General features: G+C 40.1%; 1 protein-coding gene across 6 annotated transcripts in view; it reads right to left on the reverse strand.

The window, feature by feature from the left end:
- Positions 1 to 17,403, reverse strand: part of LOC141911886 (5'-AMP-activated protein kinase subunit gamma-2-like) — a 72,864-nt gene extending 55,461 nt beyond the window's left edge. For 4 of the 6 annotated variants that reach the window (XR_012620092.1, XM_074802971.1, XM_074802972.1 and 1 more), the window contains exon 1: positions 17,291 to 17,403. The gene's annotated coding sequence lies outside the window, so the exon portion shown is untranslated. Of the gene's footprint in view, positions 1 to 578; positions 612 to 13,439; positions 13,575 to 17,290 lie in introns of those variants that run through there. The other 2 variants (XM_074802969.1, XM_074802970.1) reach the window with 2 other exon arrangements.
- Positions 17,404 to 18,000: the final 597 nt, after the last annotated feature.

Consider the following 18,000-nt stretch of genomic DNA (forward strand, 5'->3'; position numbering starts at 1 on the left):
GGATTATTTTGTAGTCAAAAGACCAAAGATATACATTTGTTTACGATCCCCACCAAAAATTTCATAGGGTACAGGTAGGCGCGGCATGGAAACTATTTTATATTTTCAAAGAAATAATTTTCATAATATGAAAAAATATTCAAATGAAATTCATATGATGTCACATATCAGAGGGTGGCTGCATGTATGGCCGCGGAAGCTAAAATACCGGTGCAGTAAGAAATCGGCGTATTAGATCGTTTTAAATCCTGGAATTAACCACTTCAATATTCAGACCTCGACCTATACCTATAGTTTGCTGCTTAGTATTTTCAGATCACAAGAAATAACAATTTATTACAAATTCTATCAAACAGAAAACACAGCGCTCATCTTCTGCTGATTAAATGTCAAATGCGCCAGCAAGCAGCGTTACAGTATCACTATAGTAGTGTATACTGTACGCGCGTGTGTTTGTGTGCGCAACAGTCTAATCTTCTTGTGATATCCGCGCACACGTGGAGGCCTTGTGTAAGTGAATGTTCGCTACACTTCAATGTCAATCAAATCAATCACCGGGTATTAAAATGAAACAATACCTATTGAAATTCGCACATATACGGCACCTAGTCCAATGAAACGTTTGCCATTCCATGGCTTCCCCATAATTATTTTAGTAGCGCCGGAATTCCCCGTAAATCCCAAAAACAGCCAATCACATTTTCTCGTAGAGACAACGCCTCCCAATCGAGGTCATTGCAATTTTATACGTAAGAGCTAAGAATTTTCCCGCCAAAAACAGTTTTTCGTAGAATTTTAACTCAGTTGACCATGTCATCGACGGAGGTTCGCCATGTCTTCAATCGCATCGATTATACGTCGTTTAAGCCGAGAACCAATGAAACAAATGCTCACATAAAAAAACGTACCGCGATTTTACATGAATTGGCTCAATGCCAACATCATATCGCTGACAAAGGTAAACCAAAAAGTCTAGATGGCTACGAATAATGTGATTTAGATATTCTCGGAGCCACCCTTATCGGATGCATTCGTGAAATCCGAACCACGGTTTCAAATTATGATAATACCTGTACAACTTTAGTTAGCAATACCTGGAGCCACCCATTTATATATGTGACTGCTCTGATTTTGATATCATCGGAGCCCCCCCTATTGGATACACACGCGAAAACTAAAATGGTGGCTTCATCGCGCTTCATAATTGATTTTGAACTGACAATTGAATCGATCATACTGATTTGCGAATGATTTTAATCATCTACGATGAACTCGATCTGAAGAATATTCACATCGATACAAACCGCGACCGAAGAGTGAAGGCTAAACAGTGACATAGCTCTTAATAAAAAAAATGCGTCTTGCCCAAATATAGGCAAACTTCTTTTGCCCATTGAAAATTTAACAGTGACTAAAGCGGCGATCACACACAGATTTGGCCTGGGCCAAATTGGCACGGATCAGGCCCGAGACGAATTAGGCCCGTGCCCAATTAGACACCGTAAACCATTCGATACTAAACAATGCTCAAATAAAGCAAAGTGATTAATTTCCGGTACCAGTTGCAACTAAACACAATTATTTGACTCGTGGTAAAATTTGGCTCGGGACTGGTCCGACGTTTTTGGTCGGGCAAAAACAGGCACCGGCCAAATTAACACCGGTGTGAATAGTTCTTCCGGGCCAAAAATGCTCGTGTGGTGAGCGCAGCTAAGGTTAGTGACGGGGGTGGGGAACATTGCTTTCATTTCCGCTGTCGCATTTAAAATGATAAACATTATGACGGTCGTGAAAATGGAAATTTTAATCGCAATTTATCATGTAGCGTAACGATAACATAAATCAACTCAAATAAAACAGCACGAAAGAGGAAAACCGGATTCTATTTCATTTTTTTCGTTCGTCTATTTTCGTATGGAATCGCGATAAATCAAACGCGACGGGACGCGCGACGATTATCAACCAGTCTCTTCGGTGAGGGGAGTTTAGGCCTTTTTTAAATAAATAGCTTGGTTTACGGGGAAGACCTATTGAAGTATCATTTCGGAGGAAATTAAAATTTAAAAAGAAATTTCCTCGGTGAGATAAAAAATCAGTTTTCGAAGGAAGATGGAACTGTCGATTGGGCAATATACGTACGCCAAAACAAATGATTCTCGGAAACATCTAATTCAGCACACTGCGATCAAAAAGGACCTTGCGTTTTTCAATTTTTTCATAATTAAAACCAGGATTCTCATCGTGCGGAGGGGAAAACCATTTTTTTGCTCATTTTTTCACCGAATTGGTTCCACGTACGGAAATTTAAAAAAAAACATTTATTCTTTTTTGATTTTTCTTCAAATTTCCATAAACCAAGCAAACAGAGAAAAAGGCCTTAGAGCGAGAGCGGGATACAACCGAGGATTTCTTCACCTGTCGATAGATCATCGAATACTTTAAATCAAACCTGGTGAGATATCAACCGGTATCTTACTGTCTGACGCTCGTGGGGTGAACGCGCACCGTTTCACATTGTTAAGACTCCCCCCCCTGGTAGAAATTCTTGCTACGTTTTCTTTCTGCGTCTTTCGTGAATGTTTTTCATTTTCCTATCAGTCCAAATGAGTAGATATTCTACTGGTACAGACTTTATCCTGAGTAAGAGATAATATCGAATTCTCACTCGGTACTTGATACTCTCAACTTAACCGCAGTAAGAGACAGAGTCAACTGTATTTCACAAACTCTTACTCAGTATTTGACACCAACTCGGGGTAGAATTTTACCGGTCTCAACTTTACCGCAGTAAGAGACAGAGTCTACTGTATATCACTAACTCTTATTCAGTATTTGACACCAACTCGGGGTAGAATTTTACCGGTCTCAACTTTACCGCAGTAAGAGACAGAGTCTACTGTATTTCACAAACTCTTACTCAGTATTTGACACCAACTCGGGGTAGAATTTTACCGGTCTCAACTTAACCGCAGTAAGAGACAGAGTCTACTGTATTTCACAAACTCTTACTCAGTATTTGACACCAACTCGGGGTAGAATTTTACCGGTCTCAACTTAACCGCAGTAAGAGACAGAGTCTACTGTATTTCACAAACTCTTACTCAGTATTTGACACCAACTCGGGGTAGAATTTTACCGGTCTCAACTTAACCGCAGTAAGAGACAGAGTCTACTGTATTTCACAAACTCTTACTCAGTATTTGACACCAACTCGGGGTAGAATTTACCGGTCTCAACTTAACCGCAGTAAGAGACAGAGTCTACTGTATTTCACAAACTCTTACTCTGTATTTGACACCAACTCGGGGTAGAATTTTACCGGTCTCAACTTTACCGCAGTAAGAGACAGAGTCTACTGTATTTCACAAACTCTTACTCAGTATTTGACACCGACTCGGGGTAGAATTTTACCAGTCTCAACTATAGCGCAGTAAGAGACAGAGTCTACTGTACTTCACAAATTCTTACTCAGCATTTGACACAAACTCGCGGTAGAATTTTACCAGTCTTAACTTAACCGCAGTATGAGACAGATAGGCCTATCACAAACTCCTACTCAGTGGATTTATTTGAGTGATAGTCTTCAGACACCACAGAGTTGACAAAGAAAATACGAATCTATTTCGGAACATGTATTTGCCTTGGTACGGTAGTGTACTTAGTACTTCGCAAACTCTGTCTCGTTTCTACAAAGAGGGATTTGTTTCAGCTCTAGGTGTGCGCGACAGACAGACAGTCAGTATGTCACATGGAATGGTATAACCGTTGTCTATGTATAATGCTTTAAACAGATGACGCAATCTCAACATATGTTCATGTATGAATACAATACATCATAGACATATCATACCATATATATCCGCCCAACGGATATTACTTCAGTTCAATATGGGGAATAAGAAAGACATAAAACATTCTGTGGACCCAGTTCCACAGTTATAGGGGTTTAACTTGGCTCTCAACCCAATTTCACAGTTGTGTGGGTTTAATTTGACTCTGAACCCCCAGTTGCACAGTTGTGTGGGTTTGATTTGACTCTGGACTAGTTGCACAGTTGTGCGGGTTTAATTTGACTCTAGACCCGCAGTTCCACAGTTGTGGGGATTTGATTTGACTCTGAACTCAGTTCCAGTGGAGTGGGTTTGACTCTGGATCCAGTTCCACAGTTGTGTGGGTTTAATTTGACTCTGGACCCGCAGTACCACACTTGTGGGGATTTGATTTGATTCTGAACTCAGTTCCACAGTGGAGTGGGTTTGACTCTGGTTCCAGTTACACAGTTGTGTGGGTTTAATTTGACTCTGGACCCGCAGTTCCACAGTTGTGGGGATTTGATTTGACTCTGAACTCAGTTCCACAGTGGAGTGGGTTTGACTCTGGTTCCAGTTCCAGTTCCGCGGTACCGTGGGCTAAATCTGGTTTTTTTAAAGCTAAATTGTTGCTATGCCGACGCGTTCATTCATCAATTAAGTAGAGACATTATCAAGAAATGACAATCAGCCGTTAAATGACACGGACTGTAGTATCTATGTATTTAATACATGTCGAGGGATAAATTACTTTTAATTCATCGCATTGTACATAATGAACTCGACCTATTAGACTGACACAGCGAGCCATACTCTGCATGATAACGATGATATTCAAAAAAGCATTAACGGCTTTATTTTTAAGCATTGTAGTATATGAATTAGATTTGAAAACTTCGAAATCTTCAAAATTCTTGTTTTGGATCGGTTATGTATTTAAGCTAATTCTACCGAGTTCCCTGATTCTGAACTCAGTGAAATATTTATGGTCCCAACAAAGTTACCGAGTTCCCTGATTCTATAGCAATCTGTCGCATTCTCTCCCTGATTTGAATACCGTTGTCAGGTACTACAGTTTACTAGGTATGTGTTTTAAGTTGACACCGAACTATTCAAAAGCAAACAGATACATAAATATATATATATATATATATATATATATATATATATATATATATATATATATATATATATATATATATATATATATATATATATATATATTACCTAACAGACACGATTTGCGAGGCAGAGTTGCATAAAATCCGTAAAACAACCAAGTCCAAATTCAAAACTATTCGCTTTAGAGTCCTGAAGGTATATTATTTACGATGTGTGGACGTACGCCTTTATAATGCTTTCGCATCTCTGCGCGGTTATGATATTGAAGAATGGCTCTCGCCGTCGCGCGCGTCAATAATCACCATTTTATAGCCTTATTTATGATGTTACCACGTCTATAACGGGCTGATGGACGAAATGGCCTAATTACGTTATCTATCTCGAATGGAGAGAAGACGTTTTCACATCGTTCATAATTGAAACCCGTCGGCCACGAATCTATCTACAAATGTATCTACGCATGATGATAACACTTTTTCAATAACGTCGAAAGGTAAACAGGACACGTGTTAGATATGAAGTGCTCGGGTACCTGAATAAATCATATCCGAATGGTTTACTTTTTATTTTCCAAAGAAAAACATCAGGGGCCGGTTGCATAGTCATGGCTTAGACTTAAGACCAGTCTAAGACCAACTATAGCCAATCTAACAACTTAAGACCAGTCTTAAGATTTAAGACCATTTTTTGACTTAAGTCACGACTGTGCAACTGGCCCCTGGACTCAGTTCCAGTCATTAGTTAGCGTTAACTCCGAGTTAAAGTTGTTCGTTTTCGATGAGTTAACTCAAGAGTTAAATCTTAACTCACAACTGTGGAACTGGGTCCAAAATTGTATCGAGATTTCGAAAAGAAAAAAAATCTTGATAAAAAAGTTTTCAACACCAACTTTTCGAAGGACACTTTGGAATTTTAGGGGGTACGATAGACTCGAAGTAGAGCCGTAGTGAACGCACTTGACCGCTGATTGCCGATTTATTCGTCGCGCGATCTTAAGTTCACGAAGGTCGACTACTACTCGATAATTGCCGAGTCATGCGACGCTTCACTCGTATGAACTCGTTCTATCCTCAATACGCAATATTCCACATCTACTATAATCATCGCCCTGTAAAAAGACTTCGGTCGAGTTGAATTCTCGTTCAGAAGTCCGAGAAAATAAATTGCCCACGGGCGAAGCGGTTCGCCTCGAAAACAGGAGCTCGTTCGCCGAGGACTTTTCCGCTTGAGAGTTTTCAGCATTCGAAGTTCTATCGATTTTTCAGCTTTTTTTATGAATGAATGAATTCATTTAAAAAAAAAAACGGACATCACGAATATTCAAACAACAGACTCTACGTTTTTCCGACGGCCATCTGTTGCACGTGCCTTTCAAAAAACGGCTTTTACGCAAAAAACTATCGAGAAACCAGGTGTTTTTCGCCTACATATATATATATATATATATATATATATATATATATGATAATGTATATGTGATATATGCATATATATGTACATATATATATGTACACATACATACAACAACTGAACCGACAACCCGCACAGAACGCGCTAAGAGGCTATAACCAGCCTGGCGCTGACATCTCGTTTTCGCTGCGCCGTCTACGTGACTGGTGTCAGCCGCACAGATATCGTCTGCCCGAGACAATTTCTATTAATTCTCTCCGGTTTAAATACGATACCTCGCCGCAGACCTGGAAACGTATCTTCAGGGTGTGGCTATCTTCGCTTAACGTCTAGATATAAACATCGGTCATTCTGTAGACAATGACGGTTTCTACTGACCCTCTTCCATAGAAACGCCAGTCTTCTAGAACTAATCACATAATTGAAGACACAGCTCGAGCCATTTCGGTTTTCCGCCTATCTGAAACGGTTCTATAGCCAATATAACAACTTAAGACCAGTCAAAGCTCATTTTGGTTCTATAGCCAATTTGACAACTTACGACCAGTCTAAGCTCAGACAAGTCTCAGATGATATATAGGACTATTTTTAGTCTTGAGTCACGACTTTACAACTGGGCTGAGAGTTTGTACCAGAACTCCGACAAACTCTGATTCTATACGAAGTTAAACCGGGCCTTGAAAACAATCCGTATCAATTCTAGGATTTCCGAACTGCTAAAATTCCAAGAAATCGCGCACCATAAAATGGATTTTCATTTCAGCCATTTTTCTAAAACGCGCTGATCACAACCTAACCGTAAGCCTGTTTCCGCCTTAATACGAGTACATTCGAAGGAATTCAGGCGTTCGTGACGCCGTTCTTAACAGCCAGCGATCATCAGCGTTGGTTAACGAGAATAAACCATTATTTAACCGGAACAATGCGTAAGAACAAGCGCGATTAAACACTTTAACTCTTTCAGTGCGTCTACACCACAGTGCGGTGTATAAATCAGTGATGGATTTTGCTAGTACACCGCACGGTGTATTGATGTAATTAGTAATTATCTCTCTTAAAAAATGGCAGCACTTGTCAGACACAGTGAAATACTAGTAACTAAGGATACACCGCGCCGCGGTGTAGACGCACTATAGTGCTATTCCCATTATTCAACACACTAGGGTGGAATTTTTTAAAATTTTCAAATTATCTCTAGCACTATAGGGTATTAACTAGTCAGCACTGAAAGGGTTAAACACCGAAACAGCAAATAGACTGTGATGATGACGATGCAAGACAAATTTCAAGACAGATTTAGTCCTAATTGTAGTTACGCTGGGTTAAGCACAGTCGTTGGTCAAGTCATCGTAGGTTACGTTGTCTGAAGTCATCACCACCATTCGTCTTATTTCTAGGTCAATTTATTAAGTCATCATTTGGATAAGCCGTCAAAATGATGATCGTACCAACTACCACGACTCGGGCGAGTTCGATAAACTAGAACTTTAGACAGGCTTCGATCGGCCTTCATTGATTCTGTTATTATATTTATATTGTCAAAAAGGGAAAGTATCCGCGCAGAGCAAGAAACCAGTACGAGGTCTGGACAATTTTGAACTTTCAGCGCATTTTCAACGCGATTTCCAGGCACTTGAAAGACTTGACAATGTATGAATACTGAATAGTGATAAACGTGCGAGCCATAGGTTCTTGGGCTCAGGTTCAAACTCGAACTCAGAAATTATAATGCTTTATTTACAATTGCATTTTATAGTCAGTTGTATCTAGGTCCAATAGCTAAATCTTGTCACGACAATTTTTTGAATTTCGACCCCGTTCCCCAGTTATGAGGTCGCCTTCGAGGTCATGTCGCTGAAAAAGTTTTCAGTGCCTAGTTCTGCCGCTAGGTGGAGCGCTGGGCCCATTCTTTGCGCTGTGCATACCCATATTAACACTGAAACCGAGTTTCATCGAGGACCCACTATTAACAAAGCTAAGTAGCTGAAAGACCCGTGGACTGTATGAGAATATAAGTAGTTCATGAAAGGCTGAGTGCTATGCAACAGCCTACCGTTCGACCAATGTGGGCAGAAAAAATGCTGCCATATTTTAAAGGAAAATTCGCAATCGGATCTGCGCCCGTAATTGCTCAATCGCGGTGTCCGGCGTGACGGATAAAGTGCCCTTCAAAAATTTACGCGTCTCCTTACAATGTCAACCTGATAGAACCCGCTAACGAGAAGAGGTATCTGTATCGAAATATAGAAGTATCAGATTCGAATCCGTATCGAAATAACAATACACTTACCACCTACCGAACATATATCTCTCTCATACAAACAAACGCATGCACCACGCACAACAACACTGGTTTTAATCTGTGCTTTAGAATTATATACATTTATCTCTTTACTATTGTTATGGGTTTAAAGTTCGATAGCGATTCATTGTTATCGGTTAACCTTGATCGTAACGTATGGCGGTATAGGGCGGATATTCCCGTGACGCCGCGCCAATTCGCATCCATCGAAACTGCAACTGCGGGGACGACGGACACGCGCCTAAACGCCGGTTTTACTACTCAAGAATGCCAAGCGCCATTTTTCGAAAAATTTCATTTTTTCAAAACTTACCAGGGTTCCTGTTATCAGTGGTCTTCGATTTTCCATACGTTTTACCGCGGTCAAATATACGAATTCTATACCTCTATACCTACTTAATCAGGAAGTCATTTACTTTTCAATAGTGATAGTCAGGGATGAAAACGGCCCATATTGAAAAAGTCGGAAAATATTTTCAAAAAAAAGAATTTTTTGCGAACAAAAATCAGTAACTTTTAGCCAAAAAACTTACTTCCTTTTGGTTAAAATGTTAATAGTTTGGGCTTGAATTAGAGCCGCTTTTTGAATGAGACACCATATTGGTTTCTCCGACTCCATAGTTGCGCTAACAACTGCCGAAAACCGTCTTAAGGAGCACTCCTAACTACGGAGCGCTCCAATGTGACGCCCGCGATTTCGGTGATTAAAGCGATTGTGGTGATTTACACTGTTCTCAGGAATAAAGAAAATGTTAGAAAAGGTCGGAAATCCGTCTATGGTCGGAAGATTTTCATCCCTGGATAGTTCATGACAAACAAATACTGGGCCTACGGTATTGATACGGCGAGAAAGAATTATCCTAATCTAAAATTGGGGCGCTAGGGACGGAGGGAGGGAGGGGTAACAGATTATGTGGGAGTATAGTGAAATGTAAGGTATGAGGCTATGGGAGGGGGATACACTTATAAAACATGCTCAGTCATTCATCATAACCGTTTCCACCGAGATAGCGCACGCACGCACGGGAATAAACATAGGAAATACCGCACGTTAGAGGAAGAGTTAGAGGAGGCGTTAGAGGAATGACTTAGGAAGTCTTTATCAGTAATTTCTACGCAATGGTTTAATTGACGCAGCCGGAATAGACCCCCACCTCCCCCCGCAGAATTAAGACCACATTCAAAGCGGCATACCGAACTACAGTCTATAGGAAAGAAATTACTGCTAACAGGAAATACTGTGAATTACAATTGATCCGGATTGTTCTAATCTGGATAGCGAGGGTTTCGGTTAGTTGAACACTTAGTTAACCACATCGGATGAACCGACAAATAAAACACCGCATTTCTACCCATGACAATGGGATATACAGACAGCGCTGATATAACGAGCGCAATTCCTGCCGGAATCCACCGGGTGTCGCTAGTGAACGGTGCGTCGATGATGCTGCCCTTCCAGTGCATCTACATCGCAGTGCGGTGTATTCGTAAACTTAGTAATCAGTTTTTATCTTTATTGAAAGATGGCAGCACCAGTAAAACATTGGGTAAAAGTGCAGATCCGCACCGCTCGGCGTAAATGGTTCAATCATTGTTTCAGATTCAAAATGTCATCAGCAATTCAGTACATTGCGATTGCCATTGGTTAAGTTTTAAGATATCTTCACTAGAAAGATTTTAGCCCGGATTCTGTCATTCAGCAGATTGCGTCAATCACGAGAGGTGCAGATCTGCACTTTTACCAAATATTGGACACCGCACTGCACTATAGACGCACTACAGCCGTTGTATTACGAACTGGGGCGTAATTCTTTTTAAATTTTCTGATCATCTCCAGCTCTTTCATGGTTTTAATTAGTCAGCACTGAAAGAGTTGACAGTCTGAGGATCCTGCAAGTCGTTAATCAAAAATCAACTGCTTTTGATCGAGCACGTCTGATATCTTAGTGGCGCCATCTGACGGGATAGCTGGCCACAACTACATCATTCGATCCATCAGTTAACATGTCGCCCAATGGCGCGTCGATGGTTAACAAATTCTTAACCACTGAGTAGCAATAAGCGTTTCAATTGCCACTATGTCAGTTATCCACGTGTTAGAAGATCCACCCAAATCCACATTACAGTCCAATTTACTGAGTACTACGTATATTCCTGCCATTCAAAATTATTTTCAAATCGTAAAAAATTACGATTTGTAGGCATGGAAACACGTCAGGACATGTCGTTATAATCCAAAAATTGGCCGATCTTTTCTCCTTTCATCACGAGAAAACGACGACTTTTTAGCAATCCTTTTATACGCTGTAAAATGAAATTAAAAACGATTTCAGACAGCACAGTTTCACCGGTTGTAACAGGACCAAATTACCGTACGGGTTCAAAAGATTAAGAGCAATATATCCCCAAAAAAATTGATGAGTGACAAAAATAAATCGACTTTAGTAGAAATGATTTCTAAAGCGGGATTTCTTCATCGGATCAACCGCGATAACCGGATTTACCGGAGCGACACCCCGGTACAGGCGCCCCCGCTTAAACGGCTGAAAATTTTTCAGACCAAATCAAAAAGATATCAAGGACAGCTTTTATCTATAAGACCAACTTTCCATCGGGCGAAGACTAAGCCGAATTCGACGAACAGGTTTTTTGACAAAGGCGTTAATTTGAACGTGTTAACCTCCTTAGGAAGCCGTGTGGAGGTTCAATGACTCATAAATAAATCGGCTTTAGACAATGAAAGCTGTGAATGGGACAAATTAAACATCGTCAAAAAATGAGGTCACATGGTTTTGTATTGAAATATCGCGGCAATGGAGAAAGTAAATAGCAACATACAACACTGGATATAGCGGTAGTGGAGTACAATACAGTCATCAGTCCGGAACCACCCTCTCACACAATCTATAGGCTGGAACCACCCTCTCATACAATCTATAGCACGGAACCACCCTCTCATACAATCTATAGCACGGAGCCACCCTCTCACACAATCTATAGCACGGAACCACCCTCTCATACAATCGATAGCCTGGAACCACCCTCTCATACAATCTGGCACGGAACCACCCTCTCATATAATCTATAGCCCGGAACCACCCTCTCATACAATCTATAGCCCAGAACCACCCTCTCACACAATCTATAGCACGGAACCACCCTCTCACACAATCTATAGCCTGGAACCACCCTCTCACACAATCTATAGCACGGAACCACCCTCTCACACAATCTATAGCCTGGAACCACCCTCTCATACAATCTGGCACGGAACCACCCTCTCATATAATCTATAGCCCGGAACCACCCTCTCATACAATCTATAGCCCAGAACCACCCTCTCACACAATCTATAGCACGGAACCACCCTCTCACACAATCTATAGCCTGGAACCACCCTCTCACACAATCTATAGCACGGAACCACCCTCTCACACAATCTATAGCCTGGAACCACCCGCTCATACAATCTATAGCCTGGAACCACCCTCTCATACAATCTATAGCCTGGAACCACCCTCTCATACAATCTATAGCCTGGAACCACCCCTCAAGACATTCAGCATCGTACTGTAAAGTGTGGACGATCAGTTTTGCTGATGATCAGTGTGCTGATAAAATGTCTAATGTCTGGTTTGTACTTCATTTTCAATTAAAGATGTCTTAAAGGTGAAATGAATGGCCCCCTTTCGATAGGTCAAGTGTGCTGATCAGCCGATCAATCTATGTGCTGTGTTTGCAGTTTATTTTTCAAGATTTTCCATCATGAATTCCGGAGATCAGAAAACACGAAAATTAAGCTTGAGCGGGTGTATATTCCTATCAGTCAGTCTAGTCATTAGAAAATATCAGTATTATACAAATTCAATCATGCATTAGAAATCAACAGAATTCTGTCTGCCCTCACGGGAACCGCCACGCTTAAATAGATATATTTTTACATTCTGAAAGAAAGTTTGACCTAGTTAATACAATATGTCTGAGCCTACTTTTCACAAAGGGACAGCTGGCAAATATCGATTGATGTTCATTCATCATTTTCCCCGCTGGTGACATGGATTACGTCAATTTCATAGACCGTATATACGCCCTCTGTCTCTATCTATCCTCCTCTCCGTTCCGCAATGACCTATTCGATCGTTGCTAGAGAGAGAGTGTGAATCGTAAAATTACTTTTTTAGTGTCGACCAGTAAGGCTTTTACGCGTATGTCAGATACGATATTCTAGTCTATAGCACACGTTCATATTGAATAGATGAAAGGAAATATATCAGTGGTTTTTAGATGCTTTAAGGGTCCTATGAGTGGGACCCATGGTTGGAGCTGAGGTGAACGCTATACAATAGACTCTGTACCCGTATTTGGTAGCATCAGGATTGAAAATTCATTTTCAACCGATGGTTTAGAATCAGGGAACTCGATGAGGCAATCATTGAGACTGCTGTAAATATTTCAACAGACACCTGAGTTAAGAATCGGGGCGATTGAAGGTTTTCGCCCGAGCAAAATTCGCCGATCGTTCCGTAAATGAGGAATCTGAGATTTCAGCGGAAAACTGAGGCCACAATTTTCCGCTGAAATCAGCGTGCAGCATCGCCGAGGGGTTTCTACTACTGAAATAGTGGGAGGGAGGCAAGGAGAACTGCTGCTCGTCAGGAGTTATGAGTCAACGAACTTTAACGCGATGATAATAATTATAATAACGAAAACTCTGAGGGATCATCGCACAATCAAACCAACGCACAAAGAAAGATCCCGAAAAAACCCCGTATCGACGATATACTTTACACACGTACCTTCTGATGTTTATTGCTATTGTCTCCGCGATGATAAAAAATCCTCCGACAAATCCTTCGACGAAAAGAAAAAACGCGAATAATTCCTTAGAGAACTTCGTCTTGATTATAATTCCCGATTCGATGTCGTCATCGTAAAAACTCGCGGAGAGATGAATGGTAGGGGATAGATTGAATGAATGTTCGTCGGTCTATACTAGTTTTCAAGAGCGTATGAGGCAGCTCTGTCTACTGTTAGTGTGTGAGGCGTATATATGCTAATAACGCGTGCAGCGCGCGCGTATTCATTCTAATAATCTGAAAAAATCTGATGCAGGCAGCCCTGGCTCTTGTCCTACATGAAGATCTGTCTGTAGTTTGGCATTTGTATGATGATATGATTAATGGTGAATGTATTTTTCCTATTTCTTACTGTTCTCCCCTGAATCTGTCAACAGAAATTCTACCGTCAATGTCCGCAGTGAACGACAGTCAAAAAATGTCAACAGCTAATGTTGGACAATTTGGAGAAAAGATTAACCCTTTCAGTGCGTCTACACCGCAGTGCGGTGTACGAATCAGTGAAGGATTTTGCTAGTACACCGCACTGCAGTGTATTGGTGTAATAAGTGATTAGTTTTTATCTCTATTGAAAGATGGCAGCACCTGTCAAACATAGTGAAATATTAGTATCTAACGATACACCGCGCCGCGGTGTAGACGCACTATAGTGGTATTCCCGTTGTTCAACACACTAGGGTGGAATTTTTCAGAATTTTCAAATTATCTTCAGCACTATAGGGTATTAATTAGCCAGCACTAAAAGGGTTAAGGTTTAAACCCACTTTTCAAAATCAACCCCCCCTGTTTCACTCCTGGCAGGTGTGGTGGGTTCGCAACTACCGCGGGTTTGGACACACCGAATGAAAACAAATCAAACCAAATCCACCAATCAAAGATAAGAGATGGACGACCTTCCATATTTTAAGATTGAAAAGAACGGCGTTACAGAATTTCAGGGATGAGAAGTTTCTGCAAATTTACATTTTCGCATTGCTATCTTTTCCACTTTTCATATTTCTTCACACCAAAATACACAATTTTTCACATTTTTTGGACACCAAATCCATAATTTTTCGCACTTAAGAGACACAAACCTAACGCGATTTCTTCATTTTCGATGAGGTTTTTGCTAGATCCGCATAGTTAAACATGTTTTTAAGACAATATACAGCTATTCTAACCAGTAAATCGGGTATAGAAATCAATAACTGACTCTAGACTATGAACATGTACATGTACTATGAACTAGGTATCATCAAAGTTGGGGATAAAACAACATATACCGCCTGTCAGGAAAACTACATAAACTTTCTGGCGACAAAAATTTTCGTAAATTTTACATTCACTTTTCAGAAACGTGCACGTTTTTTTTTTCACATTTTCCGTGCGCATCTAATGCCTGCAATCTAGAAAAAAATTGACGTCTTCAAGAATTAAAATCAGACGAATCACATTTCGGATCGTCTCCCTCAGCAAGACCATCAATTTAAGTGTCACACCCAACGATGGTCAGTTAATCATTCGATCTCATTACGATAGAGCAGTTCACGGACCACAATTCTGCGAAATATATACATTATTTGTAATAAATTGAACCTTCAATACACCCGGGTGTAACAACTGTCGAGAGCAGAGGTGAAAAGTTCATCATTTTCAATGACGACGATGCTGATGATATTTCGAAACAATAATTACCTCTGAGATCAATAAAGAGCTATTCAATGAGAATCTGTTAAATTACTGATATATTTCGGCTTTATCAAATTTGATAAAGCTGAAATTATTTATACTTCCAGCAATTACACTAAACGCCACATAGTTGAGTCTGCCCTAATTACTCGTCACTCAGATATTAGTACCAATTTAAACAATGGCTTTTCTCCGCATAATTCCCTTCTTTCTAAGTATATTACTTCATGCCTTGCCAAACACTAATTATTTACTCACTCACCAATTTACTCAATTAACCTGTTCTCCTCTGTATATATACCCCCGTTTTCAATCTTAATCTCACACCTGACGATGATCTCTAGGGTGAGATCGAAACGTCGTGTCTTTTATATATTTTTGATTGAATAAATAAATTCTGGTTTTTAAATTCTTTTAATCTGTAAATAGTGGGATTTTATCTTGTTATCCGTTCACCACGTTTGAGTGTGGTTATCGTTCCATAGTGTTTTCATTTTCAACACGTTGACCTCTCTCAGTCACTCATAAACCTCACCTCGTAACGAATACCTCGTTCCCTCAACACGAAAGAGTACTTGAAGGTGTTCTCTATTTCTATATCAGCACGAACTCAATCTTGACAATACTAGGTCCGTAAGGCTAAAAAAATTAATACCTCGTTTCTCCAATCTGCCGAGCTTAAAACTTGACCCGGACGGCCGCCTATCAACCCAGTACATTACTTTTTTTAAAATTATAATCAATTTTACCATAACAGAAATATAAAAATGAACTCGATTAAAAATTTCACTAGATTTTACAAAAATGACCCGGCCGCTGCGGAGAAACAGGGTATCGTTTGTTTAGCCTAAATAGGTTTTGTTATATATCGTAAAGCCTTGAAGACTCTTATTTCGAACAACGACGACAACGCTATGTAACAATAGTATTGAAATTGAGCTAAGTGCAATAGATCGGCCCTCGCATCGAGGGAATCCAGGGTAAACTTTTTTCAGCGCCCTTTTTCATTTTGTCAACAAACAAATAAAAAAGCTATTTTGCCGACATCTATGTTTATCAAAATATAAACCTTTAAGGTTCGGGTAGGGTAAGAGTCTGAAGGGTCCAGAGGGTTAGGGTTAGGATCAGGTTCGGTTTTAAAGCAAAGCTAGGGATAAGGAATTTTCAAAGTTGTGCACCTCCATGAAAAATTAGCCGATCTCAGTATATATCAATGTATATCACAGGATATCAGAATCATGTGGCTCAACCAAAAACACAAGGACAACACATTACAGAGGCTCGTATCGGAGTTGTAGGTAGTGTCAAAACGATATCTGTTAATTCAGTGTCTACAATGTATATAAAATAACAAGGGGGCCAACGACAACGCTATAACAAACTACTCAAATTCAGTCGCTTACTGTTTCATTATTTCTCATCTGATTTCAATAATCCAGGCATGAAATCAAAGCTAACAGCTTTCTGTTTCTGACGAATCTAAATTTGATATTCCGATGAATCGTTCGTGAATTATCTGTTTTAGAACACAAAATTAGGGCCGAAATTTCCTCGACCGAAACTGCTGCGACACCAGTTTTTGCCGATTTTGAAATCAAAAACGTTAAATTCGACCAGAAATCGTTCTATTCTACAACTCGATCAACAAATATAGGGTTGGATCCAGCCTACCAGCTACTACCGCTTGAGTGGCACTCACGATTGTAGAAGTCCCTTCTATTTTTCAAATTCTGGTAGAATCAATTAAAATAGTCAATATGAATAATTGAAAATGGGTAAACTTATTTTTTCATGAATGATGTATCTTTAACATGTCATATTTTGTGGATGCAGAGAAGGATTTGATGCCCCAAATTGACTTGGATTTTGCCCGAGAGCAACTAAAAATTCAAAAATTTCTACAACAAAGGTGCCCTGCCACAGCTGAGCAGTACTCAGAAACCTAGGCTAGATCCGCCCCTGACAATACGAGCCCCCTATCCCTCTACTCTGTGTGTGTGTGTGTGTGTGTGGTTTGGTTGTTGACACATTTTCAGTGTCACTGACACTGACTGACACTGACAGTGGACTCGGACTGTGAAGTTGTTGTGCCTCAACAAGTTTGAGAAACGGGTTACTACCTGTAACAGCAGCCAATTAATGTAACAAATCCATCGTCGTCTCAGCCATAAACACTTGTCATCAATCGAGAGAGCAGATATATGTCCGAATTTCAGAAAATATTGATTCAGCCTCACGCGCCATTACGACGACCTTGAGGTGGATACGGACCGGCGGCGGCCATCATCACTCGCTTACCGCAGTAACCTCCATTAATTCAATTCAGCCTTTATTCAGTAAACAAAAATACAACGCGTTCAACCCGGATTTGAAATTTACACAAATGATAATACGTAATACAATGACAATACGTAATACAAAGATACGTATTGTAGTGACACAAACACCAAGTTACATAAAAGGTTACATAGAAATAAGCAGTTCAAAGCTGATAGCCTTCTGTTTATAGGAGATAGAAATAATCTTAGAAGTTGAAATGTGTTTCTTCACAGACGCACTCCTCTTGGAGGAGTTGTCGTTGAGAATCAATTAATCTATTTTATATGGCCTTAAGAACATATTGTTCAGCTGGCTACTGGGCGCGTGTTCAACCCAGTGGAACCTTCGATAAGCTCTCAATGTAGGCAAATCAATTTATTCATCATAAAAAACAGATAAGTTTGTTGATGATAGATGAATTAAAGGATTACAATATGACACATTTAACATGATAAAATATGGATTATATACATAATGAAAAACCGACGTAATACTTTCAAATGAGGTTAAC

The sequence above is a fragment of the Tubulanus polymorphus genome, chromosome 10 (genome assembly GCF_964204645.1).
Source record: "Tubulanus polymorphus chromosome 10, tnTubPoly1.2, whole genome shotgun sequence".
Classification (NCBI taxonomy): domain Eukaryota; kingdom Metazoa; phylum Nemertea; class Palaeonemertea; order Tubulaniformes; family Tubulanidae; genus Tubulanus; species Tubulanus polymorphus.